The following is a 22,276-nucleotide window of genomic DNA, read 5'->3' as shown; positions in this document are numbered from 1 at the left end:
GGTTGAATTTTTTTTCTCCACATTATTAAAAACAAAAATATTTGGTCTCTCTGGAGAAATGTCTAGGAATACCAACTATGATGATCTACCAAGCAGAGGATATGAACCAACCTCAAGTTTGACGTACAAGGTGAAATAACTTTCCCAAGATCACCAATCTAATAAGTGGTAGAACCAGGATTAGAATCCAGGTAAGTCTGACTAAAATTCACACCCCTCATTGTACATTGTGCTGCGTCTAGCATTAGTAACACGGAATAGCTAGACTTCAGGGATTTTCCAGAGAGCAAAAACTCTCACAATTGCCCAGTAACTTCTAAGTAACCTACAATAGACAATTTTCTGAAAAATGTTCATTTCTCTTCTGGATCCTCTAAAATCTAGCCTTGGATTCCAGAAAGGCATCTAGCCAAACCAAACGTTTAGGAGCATCATACAATTCATTTCTTTATGCCAAGACCAGAAAGAAGTCCCTCTCAAGGATTCTCTGAAAAGGACACTGTGTAGTATCCTTTTGACATAAGATAAGGGTGCAAACTTTGTAATCAAACTGCCTAGGTTTAAATCCCCAGCCACTACCAGTGTGACCCTGGACAAGTACTTAATTCCTCTCTGCCTCAGTTTCTTCATTCTATAAAATATGATTAATATAATACTACTTACCTCACAGCATGTTTATAAGAGTTTAATGAGTCAATATAATTACTAAGAACAATGCAAAGAGCATAAAATCCGTGAAAGTGTTAGTTTTAATCATTATTATGCCAGAGTACAAAAGGCAATATACCTTCCCATCTGTACTCCCAAATTACCATCTCTGTATATATTGAGGTATGCCATCAATAAAAGCATCAGAGAAGAGATGTGATAACCCTGTAAAGATGCTTGTAAGACATTGCTCATGACATTAATCACACAGTGTCCTTTTCATGAGAATCCTTGAGAGGGATTTATTTTTGGTCTTAGTATAAAGAAATAAATTGTATCGATGTTCCTAACATGTGGTTGTGATTATTTATGTTAAAATAAAAACTTTAGACAAATTAAATATAACAGTTTATTTGAGCAATGAACAATTCATGAATTGGGCATCACTTGGAACCAGAGGAGGTTCAGAGAACTCAGCTGTGCAGCGTGAGCTTCAGGCTTACACAGGTTGAATGCAGAAGCAAAACTAAGAAATTACTTGATTGCCTACAGTTAGGTGTTTGCCTTATTTGGATATGATTGGTGGAAAGTCCCCAGTTAGTGGTTAGTTGATGATTTCAGCTGGTTATGTTTGTTTCATTTTACTATTAACACTGGTTTCATTTACTTAGGTAGGAACCCAAGGTGCTGGAGCCATCTCAGCCTAATGGCCTCCCAGATAAATTTCTTTTAACATTTACAAATGCTTTAAATCAAGAAAGTAATCAAGCTGCTTTTTTCACAATGACTACTAAGGAAGTTTAGAATTAAATATGCGCCCACTGTTAATAAGTATATAGAACCCAATATTTTTCTACAATTCACAGCTCATTTTACGGCCATTCCCTTTGTTTTTCTTTTACCATCATTTCTCATTTGTTAACCCTTACACTTTTTTCCCCCTAAGTAACCAGAGTATAAAACAATCAGCCAATCCAGAGGAATAGTAAAGGGAAAGATGGGAATATATGAGCTGTTATCTCATTAGGATCTACCTTAGGTCTAGTTGGAGCAGGATTGGCACAAATGGCAAAAACATAAGATGAAAATTACAAATTCAGAAGTGGCCTGCCACTACCGTGCTTTCTCCCATACTTTGTCCAATTATCAATATTATAAAATAATTATCCAGGCCCCTGTTCCTCACTACCTATTTCTCACAAAACAATTACAATAATTCCTAGCTCATAGCAGTGAAGTGACAGATTCTTGACTTAAGAATCAACAAGTAATTATTTAGTGGTCACCATATCCAGGCACTTCTAGGTTCTTGGGACATATCAGTGAACAGAACAGACAAAATGCCTGCCCTGTGGAGCTAACTTTCTACACGAGAAGACAGACAAACAATAAACATGGCAAATAAGTAAGTGATATGGTGTGCCACGAGATAATAAGTGCTTTAAAAAACTGAGCACCATAAATGGGATCCAGATGAAGGATTCACGTTAAAAAATTCTTTTACCAGAAACTGAAAATAGATATTATATATCTATTCTTAATGGTTAGATTGGTCTAAAAGGAGATATCACTTAAAACAAAATATTTAAAATATTTTTTCCTAAATAAACTCATATTTTGAATATCTAAAAGCTTACTAATCCTGTTGATACTTCTTTGGTAAAGTGAATATTTTTCCATGAAACAAGATGAATCTCATCTTATCATTCATGTAAACCCTTATATCCCAGCCATTTAAGTAAAAGCTAAGACCCCAGAAAAATTTAAAAACCATCCTTGTCTGGCCTTATACCCCACACCCATAACTGCAGAAACTTTAACTACACAAGGAAGACCAGCTCCTCAGTTCCAGGGTTTGTCTCACTAACTCTCAAAACCATAATCACCCTGTCAGCCTCCACATTCTCATTATTCCACACTGTACAACAATGCCAGCCTCTGAATCTACTGATGTAGACACCAACGGGGCCCAGGTTCATGCCAAAAGCACTGAACATGGCTCTAAAGCCTGTGACTCCCCCGGGAAGCCACCACCCACTTCTCTGAAGAAGACACTGCCCAAGAATGCCATTTCCTACAATGACCAAAATTTTAAGTGCCAGTGCTGCCCAAGTCACCAATGTTGTGCACTCAGGATCCCATAGGGGTTTCAGTAAAACAATGCTTAAAATTTTTTTTCCTACCCTTTTTAAAGCACCCCTCTCTTTCTAGGACTTGGTCTTGAGTCTGAGTAGGCTTGGGTGAAGGGACAATTGAGTGGTAGGCACTGTGCTGCACTTGGAAATTAAACTTTTGCTCTGACGCTGGCCCACTGGGCTAGAACTAAGTGTGTGCACCTTTATTCTCTCCACAAGGTCTGTGATCTCTGAAAGGGCCTGCCCCACAGGCATGCCCCAGTCTTAGGGTACAGGCTGGGATTTCTGCTCTAAGGGAGTTGGATGTGGTTTTCCAACTCTTCAAAAGAAGCATGGTTTTGAGTTATGTGGCATCATGGTAAGCAACAGACAGTGTTAGCATTATCCCTGCCATGCACTATCCACAATTAGCATAAAGGGCTGGCACAGCCATGTGCTAGGATTAAATGATGATGTTTAAAAACAACAATAAATAAAAATTAAGTAATGGAAGCTGCATCCAACCTCTCAAGGAAATGCTTCCCAAATTAAAACAAAAATATTTTAAGTAGTTTATGACAAGAGACCTAGAAATTCAGCACAGCACATTGGAATTATCTCATAAATGGCGGAACTCATACACTTTAATCATCTATAAAAATAAAGAGTTGTCAACGTCATGTTATATTCTTAGAATTATAAATTTAAGAGTAAAGATGATCATTCTTCCAATAAAGAAAAGCTCTTGTAAGTCCATGAAAAGCTCTTTTCCTTCCTAAGACTGTTTATTCTTCGATGAAGAATAGATTCAGAAGATTCCACCAAAGACAGTATTTCTTTTATTTTCCCAAGTACAGCAAGGCTATGGTGTACAGTTTACTGTCACTTCACAGATTTGGAAAGTGTTGTGAAGTCACCAACAAATCTCGTCTTCTAACCTCACAACTTATTACTCATGCAACTTGAACAAGTAATATAGCCTTTCTGAGCCAACATTTATTTCTCCATGAAGACAGAGGTAAACCTACATCCCCCACAATACTTTTAAGACTAAATGACATGATGAGTTGGCAAGTACTTCCTGAACTATGAAGTACAATGTGAACATATAGCATCATCAAACTCATAAAACCCATATGGCAGATGGGGCCATTGTAGTAGAATATTAAGTTATTAAGTTATGTTAATGACTTGAGAAATCTAATAAAACTAATTTGTTCCCCACAAACAGCATTCCTTAGAACCATATTACGTAGGTCTATTGTAAAGAAACTTAAAAACAACTGTTTAAACTAGAGGAAGTCCATCATCCTTGCATAGCATTTTAAGCCAGAATATCTGAATAAAACAAGAATAAATATTTTATTCTTGCCTAGGCTCTTTTAGATAGTGCCTTTTATTCTGATACCTTGAATTCATGCATGCCTCATAGGTAACATTTTAAATTATTTAAACACCAGTTAATATTACTGGTGTCAGCAAGATCAGTAATTACCGTCTTAATAATCACAGGCATCTAATTCCAGCTGCTCCCATCTTTGATATAATGATGAGCAACAGCCTGGAGGACAAGAACTGACAGGGAACGAATACAGCTGGGGGTCAAATTAATGCTGGTGGTGAACTAGCTTTCAGTGAGAGGCACATGCTGAAAAATGAGACCACAGGTTGAGAAGGAATTAATGTCCTGAGAGTTTTGTACAAAATAAAATATTTTCTGAACATGAGAACAGCTTTTGAATCTAGATCTGAAGAAGCTGGCTAAATAAATCATACCTCCAACAACCTTCTTTTCAGTAATTATAAAAAGAATGCATCTGCACACTCGTTCCCCTGCCAGATATGACTTTTCCCTTCCCCAGATGGCTGGGGCAAGTGTCTGTGCATATGGCAAAAGAAAAAAGCAGGAAGCTCGAAGTGTTTAACTGGAAAAGGAAGCAGTGAAGGCTTATGAAATGTGTTTGTGCGAGGCACTACAGGGGCCGCAAAGCTAAAGAAGAGCAACCAGTAAAGACAAGAACTCGGAGACCTGGGTCCTGGTCCCGGCTCTGCTACTAAGGGTTTCACTGGCCAAGCCAGTTTGTTTCCCTGGGCTTCTGCTTTCTCATACAAAATGTGGAGGAATCCAATTAAATCAGTTTGTGGGATTTACAGCTGATGTGAAGTTATCCAACATCGGGGGTCAGCAGTAATAAGTAAAACAGGTGTCAGCCTGTGTGTGGGTGAGAAATCTCCTTGGTAGAACAGTATAAGGTTTTTTTTTTTTTTTTTTTTTTTTTACTTCTTCTTGGAAATAGAAGTAAATATCATATTACCGCACAGGTCTTGTGTGAATGACACCAAGAGACCAACCCTTTAAGAGCTGGTTCTAGAGGAATATGAACTCTGCATTTACCATAAGCCAAATCCATTTTGAGGAAAAGAATAATGGCCCTATCACAGTCCTTTACCCCAGGATAGGTGGTGAGAATGTATGTGTGTATGTATAGGCATGTGTGTGTATGTATGTGTATATATGTGTGTGCATATGTGTCTATATGCTGGTATGTGTATGTGTGTATATGTATGTGCATATATGTGTGTGTATGTACAGAGTGTGTGTGTGTGTGTGTGTGTGTGTGTGTAGAGGGAGCATGAACAATCCATATCATTTCTCTTTTCTCTTTTAGCCTACAGTCCCTCCTCTAAATCTCTAGCCCTGAATGCTTAATTTAATTTTTAACTGTGGCATGTGGGCAAGAGAGAGGTGAAACAGGTTGCTACACATTACTCAGGCTTGATCGAAAGCCATTCTGCCGTAAGGAGTGATTCTCTGCAGAATGAGGACAATAAAAAACTAGAGATGGAGGTAGAAAGGGAGGTGGTGGCATCAGAATAACCTGGGGAAAGTCTTTTTCAATCTCTCTATGCTTTCTCCCCTCTCTCTTCTTCCTTGAGAATCAAATATGACCCAGAAGGGATATTCTGAATCACACACACACACACACACACACACACACACACACACACACCCCACAGCTGTAGCAAGTCACTGTTACTGATTTCCTGAAGTGGGATAAAAGATTGAGGATTTCAATGCTAATGTCCTTTCCAGCCTTAACACTTTAAGACATAGCTTCTATCATTCATATACTTTCAAATTAAGAAAACACACATAAGATAACCAGAGAACAACAAAAGGCAACTCTCCACAGCTAAATGGCAGATTAGATGAAGATGTCTAGAACAAGGGAAATTATTGCATGGTAGAGCTAATCAGGAATGGTTTCATGGAGGAAATGGGTATTGAGCACAGATGGCTTGATGCACAGATTTTGGACTGAGATTGAGGTGAAGAAGCATGTTGGGCATCTGGCAGGTGCGAGGTGGCAGCAGTAGCTGGAAAGGATGGTGAGGGGGACAGCAGTAGCACAGGGGCAGCACCAGTCTGGGGCCAGCAGATCTTGGGCTGCAAAAGGCAGTGAAGCCTAAGCTAACAAACAGTGACTGTGGGGTAACCGCTGGCTGTAAAGCAGGAGAATGTTAGAGCAACACATGTGCTTCAGGGAACTCTTTCAGATCATGGCCCAAGATAGTTAAGAACAGAGGTTTCTAAAGGGGTTCCATAAACAGACCTTACCTAAGTTACTATATATACAGTACATATGCCAATCTTTTTCTGCATTCTTTCTCTGAGACCATATTCATACATGCATTTTGCACAGGAATAAGGATCTGGACCATTTATTTGATTCTCAAAAAGTTATGGGACAACCACTTCCTGCACCTGACCCCTCATCCCAATTACACACAACAGAGAAAAAGTAAGAGGTCAGAGGAAAGTGTTCCAAATTGTTCTTGGGGGTCTTCTCATTGCTTAGATGGAAGAGATCAGTAAAGGATAAATCAGAGAAAAAAAGCAGCTATGTGACACCAACCCAGGTGATCCTTGTGCAGCAGGGAACCCCACAGAGGCTCCTGAGAGGATACTTTCTCAGGCTCACTTATTCAAGAGATAGCATAAGAGGGGCTTTCGTGGATTACGTGAAGTTGACTACAACATCTAGTCTTACCTCGATTGTTTTTTGGTCATCACATCATATCAAACCTCTTCTGCTTAATAAAATCAATGCTTCTCAGAGCTATCATTTCATTTGACTAAAATGTAAGTCACTCAGAAAACTTATTTAAGAATTAAATCAGATTAAGCATGGCTAATTCTTAATGGGAATAACAACAGGTTTTTCAGAAAATACATGATAAGTAAGAATCATGATATCTCTTAAATCAAATATCAAAATGCATGTTTGTTTCACCACTTCCTAGAGAGAAGCCTTAGTATTTGGTAAGAATATTTCTCAAAGTTAATATTTTTGAAACCAGTGTCAACCCAGGTGGAAAGAACAAAATATACCTTTTTCACTATCTTTATTAAAGTAGTGCTGACTTGAACATGCGAATCATAGAAGTTGTACCTTTTAAAGCATTTTCAAGCAAAATTTATTTTTTAAAATTTCAACCTTGTAAACAAACCCTTGAAAAGACTAGAAAAATTATTTACAAAAGTACAAAGGAAGAAATAATGGCTAAGAAAGGCTAATGAGCTATCAGTGCCACTCTACAGTAAATCCTAAGGTGTTAATTATCTGATTTCCAGGACTATGCACTTCACGTTTCTATTTTTGATTTGTACATTTCACATCATCTATTATGCTTTCCATTCTCTGAATTCCAACAATTTGTGCCTGTGTTAGTGATGCTTACCTTATGCCTACATCACAATTATGGGTGTATTATTGTTATATCTTTTCTCTCTGCTGTTCTATGAATGTATTCAGGGCATGGAGCGCCTCTCACCTCATTTCAATATACAGCATCCAATAACGTCTGCTAAATGAATGACTATACAGCATTTAGAGAGTAAGTACAAATCTTACTACAAAGTCTGGTGTGCAAGAAACTGTTCATTTGCCTGTTTTCTGTAACTCGGCTTATTATCTGTTCTACCAGTTGGGAAGCTCTGCCTTCTTGGGGCTGCTTAAGCAGGGCTATAGTATGGTTCTGGGATTTAATGCAGTGGCATAGTAATGAGGTCTGGGCTGCAGTCTGCCTTTGGTCTCTGAGTCACCATGCATGCTTTATCTTGACCAACATCAAATTCAGTTGCCACTTTCACTCCTCTACATTTTGGATATCAGCAGCATTCCGCATCAGTAAATGCTCTCTCCTTCAATCACACCACTGCATTGGCTTCTAGGATTCCAGTCTCTCCTGGTTTTCTTCCTTCCTCTCTGGCTACACTTGTTTTTTTCTCCTTTTTGCTTATCCCTCTCTACCTAATCATTAAGAGCTACAGTTCCTTGAGATTTAATTGATCTATTCTATCCCTAGGCAATTTCAATCTCAATCAAAAATCATATTATGGGTCCAATGTTTTCTATGACCTCCAAACACACAACAACCTATTTGACATCTTCATTTCAACGTCCTAAAGACAGCTCAAATTTAATATTGCCATAACAACACAGTTGTATGGATTAGTACTATAACCCATACAAATGGCACCAACATTAATGCAGTTGTATGGAATGTTACCTTCGCACTTGCAGTTGTATAGAATGACACCTCCACCTACGCCCATGTAGGAGTCATCAGGTTTCTCTTCCCTCACCCTCAATATTCAATCCAGCACCAGGCCCTGAAAATTTTACCTCCTGAGTTGTCCTAAGGCAATTTCTCTCCTTCTCTATTCCCACCTCCCTAGGCTAAGCTACTTCTATGACCTTTGATCTGAACCAGATCAATGGACTCCAGTGCCCTCCTATTCTGATTACTGTTCCCCTGTAATCAGATCTCATCTTAGCCTTCCAGTTCCTGCCACTTCATCATTACAATCATTCCTCAATGGCTTCTCAGCATTTCTGATAAAGATAGGTATCTTTATAGGCCTGCGTGCAGTCCTTCTCTACCCGTCCTCCAGCACATTTCCCCCTTCACTGCCCTTGGCTCTCTGCATCCCACTGTACCTTGTTGACACTGTGTTTCCTCCTAGAATTTTTTCCCATTACTTGAAACACTCTCCAACCTCTCCCTTTTGCCTCACTGACGCCTCATGTCCTTCAAACCCCCTTAGGGAAGGCTTCCTCATCAACCTCCAGAGCAGGTCAAAGCTTCCCACTTTATACTTTTAACAATGCCATGAACCTCTCCTCCTCAGCATTTATTTGTATTGTAATCTCACTCTTAATTGTGAGATCGTGTGATAAATGCTACCACTAGAGTGTCAGCTCAGAGATGACAAGTTCCTGACTATCTTCCTCACCACTGACTCATCAGCCTTTGGCATAATGCCTGACACTTGACAGATGCCCAGTAACTGTGTGCCGAATAAGCATTCTTTACAGAGTAAAACAGTATTACTGAGAAAACTGGCAATGCTTTTATAAGCAAAAACACCAATGGCAGCTTTAAGAAGCAATAACAACACAGAATACATCAGTATTTTCTAACTTTCATCCTGCAATGACAGAATGGCAGGAAGAGGGGAGGGGCGGGCCATGCAAGCCAGTAAGGTGTGGCCCATGTCTCATAGTTGTTTGCTAGCTTTAGAGACTGAGTAATGGAAAATGTAGATGGTGGTCAAAAAAGACTGCCTACATTCACATTACCCTACATCCATAGAGCAGTAATCCTGGGAAGAAAGGCCTGCTGTCCTCAGTGAAAGGGGAGCAGCCATTAGCTTCCTGGGCCCCTGCAGTTCACTTTAGAATATCATAACAGTCAACAGCAAAAACGTACTGGGTGCTGAGTCTGTGTCAGGCACTAGACAATGAAACTTACGTATATCACTGCATGTGGGTCACATGATTATACTGCAGGGTGGGTGTAACTGTCCCCAGAGCACAATACTGGGGTTCAAAGAAATAAGTAACTTTCCCAAGACCAAATAACTTGTATATGAAAGAACCAGGATTCAAGCTTAGGCCCGTCTATTTCCAAATCCATTCCATCTATGTATCCCCTGCTGCTGCTGCTGCTGCTGCTGCAGGAAGAGAGAAAGGAAGCTACAAGCAGCCAAAGCCCACTGGCTGTGGAGGAGGCCAGTGGCTGGTGAACAGTGTGGTCCACAGGCAGCCTTAATACCACTGGTCATCAGGGAGGACCAGAGCAGTCAGAAGCAGCAACAGCAGCACAGAGAATGCTGATGAGGTATCTGCAGGACACGAGAAGCATGTGGGAAGGTGGAGCCCAGAAGAGAAGGTGTCCACTGTGGGGCCCAGCCCTGCCCCAGTACCACCTGGCCAGGGACCCCAGGACCCTCTGGCAGGGAACAATAGGGAACCTAGTGGAACTGAAGTCTGATCCTGATGCTGGTGAGCCTGAACCACACATTTGTTTTTTTTTCCACTATGGAATTATCTTGTAACTATAACTTCACTACTCTGGTGGCCAGAGACACCCTTGGTAAATATACAGCAAATTTGGAGCTGTGATGCTTTGAGAATGACAGACTTAGGAAAACATATACAGATAAGTTACTGGATTTCTTCAAATAGTCAACTCCTAGGGGCTTTAAGGGTTTTTCTGTTTGTTTGTTTTAAATTATTCATTACTTGACAAAGAGGCTTAGGAATCAGAAATACATAACACTAAAGGTTGTCAAGGAATCAGTATTTCCTGAGAGTGTGTTTATTTACAGAGTCTGAGAAAGAGACACGGTTCACATTGGGGAAGAATTAGAAGGCAGGTGGAGAAATGCTTTTTGAGACCAATCAAGCTGTGGGTATTCAAGGGTTGCCAGAAGTTTTTAGAAAGAAGAGTGACATGATGGAAGCCACATCTCTAAAGATATTAGTGACAACAGTCCCTAGGAAGGGATGGAAGGATAAAGAAAGTGGCACAGAGAAGCTGTAAGGAAGCTGAAGGCAGAAGGGCAGCTGTGAGGATGGAGGGTAGAGGGGGACACGGGAGGAAGTGGAAGGAGAGGCTGAGAGTCCCTGATGACTGAATATTGAGGCAGGAGTACACATTGATTCCATGTTCTCCTCCACAACTGAATGAAGAAATCATGGAATCATTCATTAACAGAAAACATGTGAGGAGTCAGCTCATCTCCCTGAGGGGGACAGGGCAGTGGAGGCACACCCAGAGAACCTCAGGATTGTTGCCCGACAGACACACATGGATGGAGCACAGGCACCCCTACATCTCTCTTCCATTTCTGTCCAATTTCCCCATGTCCTGACACTAGTTATCTGCAAATAAGTTCACACACACACAAGAAATATGGTAATATCCAAATTTAACAAATATGCAGCTCCTTCATCTTTTGGACCACACATGCTAAGCACTAAGCAAATAAGACAAATATGCCAATGTCTAGAACAGGCAAATGTACAGATGTAGAAGCACAGCAGAGGTTACCTATGATGGAGAGGGGGTGGGGAATAACTGCAAATGGGCATGAGGGAACATTTTGGGGTGACAGAAATGTTCTAAAACTGGATGGTGTTGGTGGCTACAGAACGCTATACATTTGCTACAAACTACTGAACTGTACACAGTTACAATGGGTGAACTTTAATGATATGTAAGTTTTCCCTCAGTAAAACTTTTTTTTTAATCGATAAGAGCTGTGGGGAAAAAAAATACAGGGTAAGATGAATTGAGAGTGAAGGGGTTGGGGTGGTGGGCAGGTTGTAATTTTAAGCACAGTGATCACAATGGACTTCATTGAGAAAGTGACATTTGAGCAAAGACTCGAAGGAGGTAAGACAGTGGGCCTGGGGGTAGGCAGGAGGCAGGGCATTCCAGGCTGAGGGTATTACCAACTGTGAGACACCAGTTCTAAGGCAGGAATGGGCAAGGCAATGGGAGATAAGAGAGGGATAGATGGTATACAGGGTATGGTTCTTGGGATGGAAGCTGCTGCAATTTTAGGCAAAGAAATATAGCCTCATTCAGGTTTTAAAACAAAATTTTTGGCTGCTGTGTGGAGAAAAGTCTATAGGAGGCAAAGAAGACCTTCTGGGGATCTGCTGCAATGATTTAAGCAACAGGTAATGTTGACTGGGACAAGAATGGTAGTGGGAAGTTGTGACATATGGTCAGATTCTGGGTATACTTTGAAGGTAGAGCCAACAGAATTTCCTGACTGTTTGGATGTAAGTTGTGAGAGGAAGAAGCTAAGGATGTTTCCAAGATTTGGGTGCTGAACAACCAAAAATGGAGAGGCTCTGGATGAGGTAGGCTTGAAGGAAAAAAAATTGTAAAGCATGTATAGGGAACTATGCTACTATGTTCTATGTGCCAAATCATTTCACATTCTTTGGGTGAGTTTTTAAAAGGCTTCCTTCACTATAAGGTAGGTTTCCTTCCAATATATTCATTAGTTAAGATACTTTAGAGAAATGAACGGCCATGCAAAATGTAGACATGTCTATTTAAAATCCTGATTCTTAGCATTCTTTATCCTTAGTCATTGGATTATGGAATATCTCATTTTCTTATAATTTCTTAATTATATTTCTAGTGACATTAGACTTAGCCTGCCTATAAAGGTCCTACTGCTGGCCCCAGCTGACCAACAAAAAGTACAGTGACACCAAAGGCAGTCAGTCACTCCTGAGTGATTCTCTTAAAGGGACAGGCTGAGCTGAGAAAAGGCCCAATCAATGTTGGGATACAGTAATAAAACCCGTGTCCTATCACAGAGCAAATTCAAGAAGCACCACATAGAAGGACCAAAATTCAAAGCCAATCTCTCTTAAGATTTATTTCTCCTTAGGAGAAACTGTGAAGAGATGGAGTAGAAAAAGGTCATATTATTGCATAGAGATTTAAATAAATATGTACTGTCATTTCCTGATGTAAAATAGAGATTTTCCTTTCTTTTAATTCTAAATTTACATATATTTTGTTCCTTCTTATTTATTCTGCACATTTGGTCACTGGACTTCTCTATGCAGTCATTATCATTAATACACAAGTTAGAAATACACATTAGACTCAGCAGCTGTGCCCAAGGCTATTACTCCCTATAATTTGGCACAGATGGCCAAAAAGATAATTTTGGCTGGATGGCCCAATACTAACCACCTAATGAGGCTGCAAGTTCAAAATCAATTGATGATAGACGCGGTTTCACAGTTAGTGTTCCCTCTTTTCTACCAGACCCCTCCTCTTTTCCTTGACAAAAAAGGCAGAAGAGTCCAACCAAAATCTAATTTGCTGAAGTTCCACAGACAGCATTTACCTTACTTTATGGGGGGAAAAAGTAACTCAATAAAACAATTCTAGTCCTGAAATGGTCATTCTTCAGGTCAAAAGACTTTTTCTTCAAGTCAAAATATTATTAAGTATTAAAAAGTTTCCTGCAATAGGAATTGAGCAGGTTTGAACCTAACTCAACATCAGGGAAGCCATCACAATAGTCAATAATAATTAAATTACCATAGACAGGCAAACCTAAGTATGATGTCTGCCTTTCTCTCAGCTAGTCACACACCACAAAATGAATTCTCTTAAAATTACAATTAAGCAACATCCTGCCATGCATAACCTTGATCATTTTTGTAGATGTCGGCAATTCATTTATGCCTTCCAAGTTGTCTAATGGCAAGGTTTCTTTTTCTTCTTATCTGTATACTGGTGCTTAACAATTGCATATCTCTTCAAAATGCCTAATATTCAAAAGCACATTTTGAACCCTCGCAAAAATAAAGATCAAGCTACAATTTGAAACTGTAGCCTCTCTGCTCCTCATATCGTGCTATATCCATACTATCCTGCAGCAGTTCACTACTAACCTGTTAATCAATGACCCATAAGATTATATCCACAGTGGAAATGGCACTCTCCAGTTGGCTTACATAAAGCCATGTAATCACTATCAATGTTCTAAATCTAAAAAGTATAAAATTAAAAAGTATTTAGTTTTATCTTATGCAGAAATGTATGTTATTAATCAACCGAGCTACCATATGGACAACTATGAGGATATTAGCTGCTCTCTGCAGCAATCCGCCTAATTAGTTATACACAAATTTTAGTAGAAAATGATAACCTCTGTTTCAGTAGTAAAGATGTTAATCACACATCAAGACTTCTACCCAGACAGGGCACCTGGTTGGTAGAGAATTGTTTGTGTTGTTTAAATGTCCACTGAGTATCTGGAGAGCACTGACATCAGAACTGATTTAACTTGCTATTTTTTGTTGCTGTTGTTAAGTGTGAATGGCAAGAAAGCTGAGGCCCAGATCCAGATGGCCTGGCTGGTCCTCGGAAGGTAGGAATAAGAAGCAGAGTGTGAGCAGCTCACTGCACTCTAGACCACATCTCCCAAAGTAGACCTATCACCATAATTACTCAATGGGAGTTTCTTAATACACAAATGACTCAGTACTAATGCAGATTCTCACACAGTAAGTATAGAAGATCCAGTAATCTATATTTTCAAAACAACCTCAGGTCATTCTGAGGGCCAGCCTTGTTGCAAACCTCTAGAGTGCACGTATTTGCAGGACAGTGGTAAATATATGATTTTCTGACGCAAGGTCATACAATGCCCAGTCAAAAGCAGTATCAGAGCACTCTTAATACAAACAAAGCACTTAACATATCTAATTTTATCTCATGGATGACAATGTGAGAAAAGTGAGATTATTTGTGTTATCCCAATTTATACAGGAGACTTAGGTACAGAGTTCTGAAGTCAAGGTCACTCCTTACAGAGTGAAAACTCAAGGAAACTGATTCCACCTGCTTTTGCTCTCCCAATCCACTTACTGTGTCAACCCCTAGCCTAACTGTAACCCACAGAAGCAATAACAGTGAGAGATTTTCAGTACTGATCTGTGACTCAAGCCACCATAAGTGACTGCTGCCTAAAGAAAAGGCCTTATTAACCCTGGCACTGTCCTTAGGAGGTCTCAAAACTGGCCAAGGAGGGACATGTGGCTGGCTCCTGGGAGATGACCCTCTGTCCCAGCTAAGATACTGGTGGGTGCTATTCCACCACATAGAAAGACTCTCTCCTGAAACTGTCAATATGCTTCCATCCCTGAGGTCAACCATGAGGCTCCAGATACAAAGGGGAAATGAATCACATCTAAGAACTAAGGAAGTTCTTGAGAGCAATGATAACCTGTGTTTCTTAAACATCTTGGTCAACAGTTGGCCACTGATGTGAAGGGCTCACTTAATGTTGAGAGGCAAGAAGTCCTCTTCCAACCTTGCCTTGTCCCTGCATCCAACAAAGGAGTCTTACACCAATAGCTGCTGACTGAGGCACTCTAAGTTTCCACATGAACAAAGAATGGATGGCAACAGAATTCTGAAGCAATCACAGGATATAAATCTCCCAAAAGAGGTCCAAGTAGAGGAAGCAGAATTCCAAGAATACAGTGCCCAAAAGGAAAAATTCAGTAATCAAGGCACATGTTTTGAGGGGTATGGGAATTTCATCCCTCACTGGGTCCAGGAGTAAAATATGTCGTTGTTTTCAAAGGCGTTATGTTGGGGTGATGCTCCTGCACAGATAAACCATGTAACTAATTCATCCTGTCCTAATTCCATGCTAGTGAAATCCTTAACCACTAAACCCTTAACCACTAGGAAAATAATGTGCTGGTCAAAGAATTCCACCCACATCTGCAAACCCCTTGGCAGTTACATATACAGAATATATTAATATTTGATGTTAAAGCAATTAACAAAATGTAATGACAATAATTAATTGCAGGCTTCTGATGGCTAACATTGATAAAAACAGCATGAAACACAGAAATCAAAAATTGGCAACTTGGTAAGGTACAGTGGCTCAGATCTCTAATTCCAGCACTTTGGAAGGCCAAGGTGGAAGAATCGCTTGAGCCCAGGAGCTCGAGACCAGCCAGGGAAACATAGTGAGACACCCATCTCTACAAAAAAATTTTTAAAAATTAGCTGGGTGTGGTGATACATACCTATAGTTCCAACTACATGGGAGACTGAGGTGGTAGGATTGCTTGAGCCCAGCAGATTAAGTCTGCAATGAGCTGACTATACCACTGCACTCCAGCCTCGGTGACAGAGCGAGAATCTGTCTCAAAAAAAAAAGGTGGGGGGAAAAAATTGACAACTTTGTGAAATAGTACAAGGTGAGAGAAGGGAAACATCAGAAAACCCTACAAATGACACTAAGACTCACAAATCTTAGGGATTTCAGAAAAAAGTCAAGTTAAATGCTATATAGAAAGGCCTAAGGGCTGTGCATGAGTTTCTTAAATGACTTTTGCTCTATTAGGAGGCCCCATCTGTAGGTGATCTTGAATACCTCCAAGAAATGATAAATAGCTTTGGCCCAAAGCTAAAGAAGATAAGCTATGGCAAAATTAAATCAGATTGTAGGTAATTAATGTTTTCATGGGAAAAAAAAAGCATTGATTCCATATTTCTTTAGGCTTTGAAATCTCAAAAAAAAAAAAAAAAAACCCAGTCAGTTCTATCAGCTCAAGGACATCAGGCTAGGAAAGACTAGTGAATCTTCATGCAGCCAAAGGGGCATCTGATTACATCTACACCACTGCCTATCACAAAACAGTATTTTTTTTTAACAGAAAGTCTCCTTTCAGAAAATGTCAAGCAGAGTAGATGAGGAAACAAGTGAACGAGAGACTCTATCAAAATAAATCTCCTCCACTCAGATATCCATATTAATTATGAACCTAAATTTCCAAAATAATAACCATAACTATTGCTTGGGGAGTAGTTTAGAATAAACTGGTATCTTCACATTTAGAGTAGGCTTTTTTTCATAATGATTTTGTAACTTTGCTGGTCTGTGAATGTGATGCAGACAAAAGACTTGGCACTGATGTCATCTCGGCTACCATATTTTTCAGCTGAGAATCTACATCTCACTATAATCAATCTCCATTACAAAACATTTTTTACCATATTCTTTTCTGGAGCTATAAAGAAATGAGTAAAGGATTTTCTGTCTTTAACAATCACTAAACTTGTCTTTCTTATTTTAGGTATCTCAAGTAATGTTACCAACTAGTAAAAATGCATCTGAATTATGAAATTGCACTATATCTTTAGAAATACTGAAATATATAAACATATGCATACATCCATACCAGGTATAAGCAGAACACATTTAGCACAAGAAAAAGTATTTTATTTAAGGACGGGCTTTATAATCCATTGTATGATGAAAACAAAGCTTAGCTCAGTCTATGGGATCCTACAATATACTGCTCAGGCTAACTTCCTACAAATGTGGTAGGCTGCTAGCAGTTCCTGCTGCTGTCTAGGTTCTTCTTAAGCCCATGAGCCGGGGGGTGACTTTGAAAAGAGTCAGGCCATACTAATCTCATGTGCACTCCTGGGTCGTCAGAAATCCACATGATATTTCAACACAGAAGAAGGAGTTGCTGGTGGGAACAGGGAATGAGTGAGGTCGTGGTGCAGAGAAAAAGAAAAAAACATAGATTTAACTAGAAAGTATTCTGTTCGGGAAGATTTTAATCCTATCTGACTTGAAAGAGAATTTGAGGAGTGTTTTTTGTTTGTTTGTTTGTTTTTTATCCTGGTAAGCTTTTGACCTTTTCATAAAATTTACATAATTCAGCATGAAGGGAAACTTCTAGTTGTCAAGAAAGATGTGGGCTCTAGAAATTGACCTTGCAGAAAGGCTAGGAGGTCTGTACCCGCCAGGTACTTGATGCTGCCACTATTAATTCTACAGAGAACACAAGGGGCAGCTCTGTGCTTTTTGCAGATGTGGACCCCTGAAGAGATCCTATGATAGAGCCCAGAGAGCTGCCTGGGTAGGAGGAAACTGACTGACCCTCCCTCCTTTTCCTTGTGACCAGGCCGATGCTCCAGGAGCTGCATAAAAGAGGGAACAGTCAGAGAGAAAATACATCATTGAGTCCAAGCTATGCATCCCTCTCCCTGGGAGAGCCCATCTAAGCAGCGTACTGCATCACTAAAAGCTCCATAGCATAATGAGGGTAGCTCTGCTCCAAGGTCGGCACAACAGATTAAAACATTTTATATGGCTCAGGAAATTTAAATGAATTCCACCATCATTTTGAGGAAGGCAAAGGAGTGGGGAAAGGGGAGGCAGAGGGAAGGAATTAATAAGTACTGAGATTTTATTACACACCAACAATGTACTAGATGTTTCTATGCATTTCTTATTTAATCTTAAAACAACTCCATAATCTAGGTAACATAATTCCCATTTTACAGATGAGGAAAATGAGAGTTAGAGGGGATATGTAACTGGATTGTGAGTCACAGAACCAAGAAGTATCAGATTTAGTATTCAAATCCAGGCTCCAAGGCTCAGGTTCTTCTGGTTGTGCCATGCTACCTTGCACTTTCAATTGTAGAACTAAAAATCATAAATAATAAGGTTTCTAAGTAATGATTTTAAATGAGGTATCAGAACTTGTGTCATAAAAAATTGCAAAATGCCTCCTCCACTGCTCTATTGTCTGTGCCATTAGCATCAAATATGTTCTCACTGAAGCAATCAGCTAGGATGGGACTTCTTTTTCCATCAATATCTTGTATAACAAACGGGTTGTATCATCTGGGTGGGGAAGGGAGGGGGTAGCCTGCTTCTAAGTAACTGGTACTGGCTTATCTGGCATGGAAAGTAGAATACATTATGCCTCAAATAAACATGTAGGAAAATGTTGTCAAGAGTCCATGAAAACTGCCAAAGACATTTCTTCTTCATTTAAAAATTATCTTATCAGGTTGGTGACTCCAACCTTGCAAGGGAAGAAGCTATTTTAGACAAATTTACAGCTTTCAATGCTTTCTGCCATATGTGGAACTAATCTGACTCCAAGTCAAGTCTGCAAAACTGTTTTTTTTCCTACATAGTTCGTTTAAAAATCTCACCAAAACTTATAGTGCCATATGTCAAAATCAAGTTAAATTAAATACATTAATGCATTGCAATGTGTATACAAAATAGGGAAAGAACAAAAGAAATATGAAGAAAGTTGAGCATTTCACAATGCTCAGCTCCTCTTAGGTAAAGATCTTGACAAGAAGGGCCTGGGAATGAAGGTTCTGATTAGAAATGCCAGGAAAAAGGTGAACAAAATGAATTCTATTTACTAATTCTCAACAAGAGAGAAAGTAAAATGTTCTAGGATAAATTCTTAAGTTCTGCTCTACAAATTGGAAAACAATTCTGAAATAATAAGCAGTCTTATAAGCAGAGAAGGGAAGTAAGACACTGCCTGACACAGAGACATAGCCACATCTATCTCTGCTGTCACCAAAAAGCCCCTTGCTTATTAAGAAAGATGGGCTCCTTACAGTATCATTTTTTCATAATATTTTCCATTACTTGCCAAATATATCTGTGAAGAGCAAATCATCATATTGGCTTATATTGTTCTTGATAGGAATTAAAATCCCTCCAACTTTAAAGTAAATTCCTGTCATGACAAATATCCCCAGTGCTAGACTCTTGCTATGACGCCTTCTATTTTATTTCATCCTGATACCTTGTGCTGAACATTCTAACAGGTAGCTCTCCCACCCAGTCACTGAAGATCTAGTACTTAAATGCAAGTCTAACTCCCACTTGCTTGTCACATTTCTTTCATATCTCTACTGATGTAATAAATAAAAACATTGACCCAACCAGGATCAAGATTATAGTACATTTATCTGTCACCAAAGCCTTCTGTCTAGATTTGAGTACAGCTTTTCAAATGGTTTACAGCCCACATTTTTCCTTTACTTGTCCCAAACATATAAGACTTCATCAAAAGTATATGCAACCTTAAAATCTGTATCTGTAAGAGCCTCCTTAGCCTCCAAGTCTATGACTCTACTAGAAAAAAAAGATTACATCTTTTATCATCTAATTTGCCAGAATCTTTTCCCATTTTTGAAAATCCATATATTTACCCACTCCAAATGAATTCATATAAAACGTGTATGCTTTTTCTATAGAAAAGTGATATCATGAGAGGAAATTATGTACCAGCCATCGGACATTAAAAATGTAGACACATCATCATGGTTTATGGGTATTTATTGTGTGCCAGTCTCTGTATAGAGAATATAATACTTGGTTTGTCCCTTGACTTTATGTTCAGTCTTTAGAAGAATCAGTACTACATTCTCCAGATTCTCCTCTATGGCTACAACTCCTCTCCTAGTCTCCTTCCCAAATTTGTCTTCCTCCATCCCCTCCCACCCATCCGCAGTTGCATCCTCTGCTGCACTCCATCTTCCAGACCATAGTTCTTCCACAGCTTTCATCACTCGCTCAGCTACAGTAAGCTCATCAATATTAGGTATCACTAGCATCATCCTCTTAACCCACATTTCCAACAGACTGTCTGGTGGAGACTCTCCCATCTTTCAATAGCTATAAGGATTTTCATTTAATATAATCATACCCAGCCATCAAGTTCCAGCACTAATCCCCCTACTACCTAGGGACAGACCTGATCTCCACAATCAGAACATTTAAAAATTTTTCCCTGTGTCTGAGCTTCTATGGAATCTTATATTTCCATTGTAACATTTAACACATAACTCCCTCAAAATCACAATTAGGTACATGTCTATAACCTGCATTAGGTAACAGTTGAGAAGAAGGAATGTGAAGAGAGAAGAGCAGCTGAAGTTGCAAGATTTCTTTCATTGCTCCAATTGGACTTCACAGTCTTAGATCCTCCATCTGTAAAATGGAAATAAGATGCCCACTTTATAGAGTCATTGTGAAGCCGATATGGAAGTAGCTTGCTCACAGAAGAGCTCGAAAAGTGGACGCTGCCAGGAGCAGTGTGTTTGCTCTGAATCATTGAGGGCAGAGACGGTATCTCCATGCACTCAGCCAGGACTTTGTTAGAACATTACTAACACACACCTGCATAGCTCCTTACTAGAGGTGCAACATATTTCCATGAAAGGAAAACTGAAATGGCTTTATTTACTGTTAAGGCATCTTTCCAGAGGGGGATTTTGGAATAAGAGAACCATGAGAAGTCGCTGTTCAAATCTTTTGGCTTTTCCTTTTAACTACACCTCTCTGGATCCACCAAAGAGACAATGTAAATAAAATGACACTCCTCTCTGACTACTTACCTACTTCAGTGAAGTCCACTAGCATCTCTGTAGCTCTAGGAGAAACACGAGAAAATGGCAGCTTCTCAAGATGTATTTACCTCACTACAAGATAGTTATTAAAGGAGTAAACATTTTATGTACCAGGGTGCTGGGATTTAATGTCTCTGAGTTCCCACTTATGTTTTCATTCCTTTGGCATCTTGCAGTATTCAGTGGTGGGTTTTACCTAATTATCTAACACTTTAATCAGACATTTTCATTAAAGGCTCAGGATGCTCCATTTGCTGACCAATCCTACGTCTTCCTATAACAAGCACTCAACTGAGTTTTTCTCCACTTCTTGGCCTTATGGCAAGAAAAAAAACATTAAGCCAGGAACATAAGTTCTAAACTATATATGCTTTTGTTTCACCAGATTCAAAAATTCCTATTTTAGAGCACTTCATGGTCTTTTATTTTCTGAGATATAAGACAGAGATCTAGGAAACCTCAAAAAATTTTTGAACCTGTTTATTGAAAAACAAAGGTAGAGCATTTATTAGACTTTACTATTGAAATAAAAAGCTGATCACTCACAATGATGGATTTTTTTTCACATCAGTATTTTGTTAGAGAATACTAACTTATAATTGAGTGAGACATCAGTAATTATGGGTTGCTAACTAGCAGGCCACAGGCCAGATATGACCCAGATACAATTTTTAATGTGGTCCTTACAGTTTTTAAAATTAAGGATACCTCATAAAAAAAATCCAGAAGCTTCTGTTTTCCTTAAAAAACTGTCATGTTTTACAGCCTGGACAGTAACAATTGGCTACAGTGGAGTGGGAGCTGCCTCCTTTACAGTGGTTTGCAAGTTCCAGAGGCCACAGTTCACACTCCACTCCCTACCCTCTCTCCCACGTGTCTTGTCTAGGTCTGCTCCACTCCTTTATCTCACTTGTCAGATACCTGCACACATCTGAAACGCACACACACCTTTTTTTTAAAGGCAAGGAGACTGGATCCAGAAAGGGCTTCCCCATTCACTAGCTGTGACCTTCAGCAAGGTTTGAGTCTTGGGTTCCTCAGCTTTAAATGGAAGGTAATTTATTGGCCTCAAAGGGTTGTTGTGAGGATTAAAAAAGAAGTATATGAAAAGTGCTTTCTACACTGTAATGTAAAATGTTTGTCATCATTCATCTCCCAAAGCTCTGTGAATTGCATAAATCCCCTCTATCTACCTCTGTCATTATTTGGCTTACTTGCTCCTCACATTATTTATTACACTCTCTATGACAGAGTTTAAAATCTAAATTAGAAGAATTTGACTTATTTCCTTGGGTCATTTAACAAGAAGTAGAAAAGATGAACAAATATCAAAGGAAAACAAAATTAATTCTTGAATGCCAGTGGATCTTTACTGGGCCATTTGTTTGTGATGGAGGCATGAA

The 22,276-nt window shown here is 39.3% G+C and overlaps 1 protein-coding gene across 12 annotated transcripts in view; it reads right to left on the bottom strand.

The window, feature by feature from the left end:
- The window catches only part of KLHL32 (kelch like family member 32), a 244,703-nt gene that overhangs the window by 194,527 nt on the left and 27,900 nt on the right, over positions 1-22,276 (bottom strand). For 2 of the 12 annotated variants that reach the window (XM_063813290.1, XM_054686152.2), the window contains exon 2: positions 15,707-15,822. The exons of the other annotated variants lie outside the window; for them this stretch is intronic. The gene's annotated coding sequence lies outside the window, so the exon portion shown is untranslated. The remainder of the gene's footprint in view (positions 1-15,706; positions 15,823-22,276) is intronic. 12 annotated transcript variants of the gene reach the window in all.

The sequence above is a fragment of the Pan troglodytes genome, chromosome 5, assembly GCF_028858775.2.
Source record: "Pan troglodytes isolate AG18354 chromosome 5, NHGRI_mPanTro3-v2.0_pri, whole genome shotgun sequence".
Classification (NCBI taxonomy): Eukaryota; Metazoa; Chordata; class Mammalia; order Primates; family Hominidae; genus Pan; species Pan troglodytes.
The sequence above is the reverse complement of the archived record's forward strand: the minus strand, read 5'-3'. Positions and strand labels throughout refer to the sequence as shown.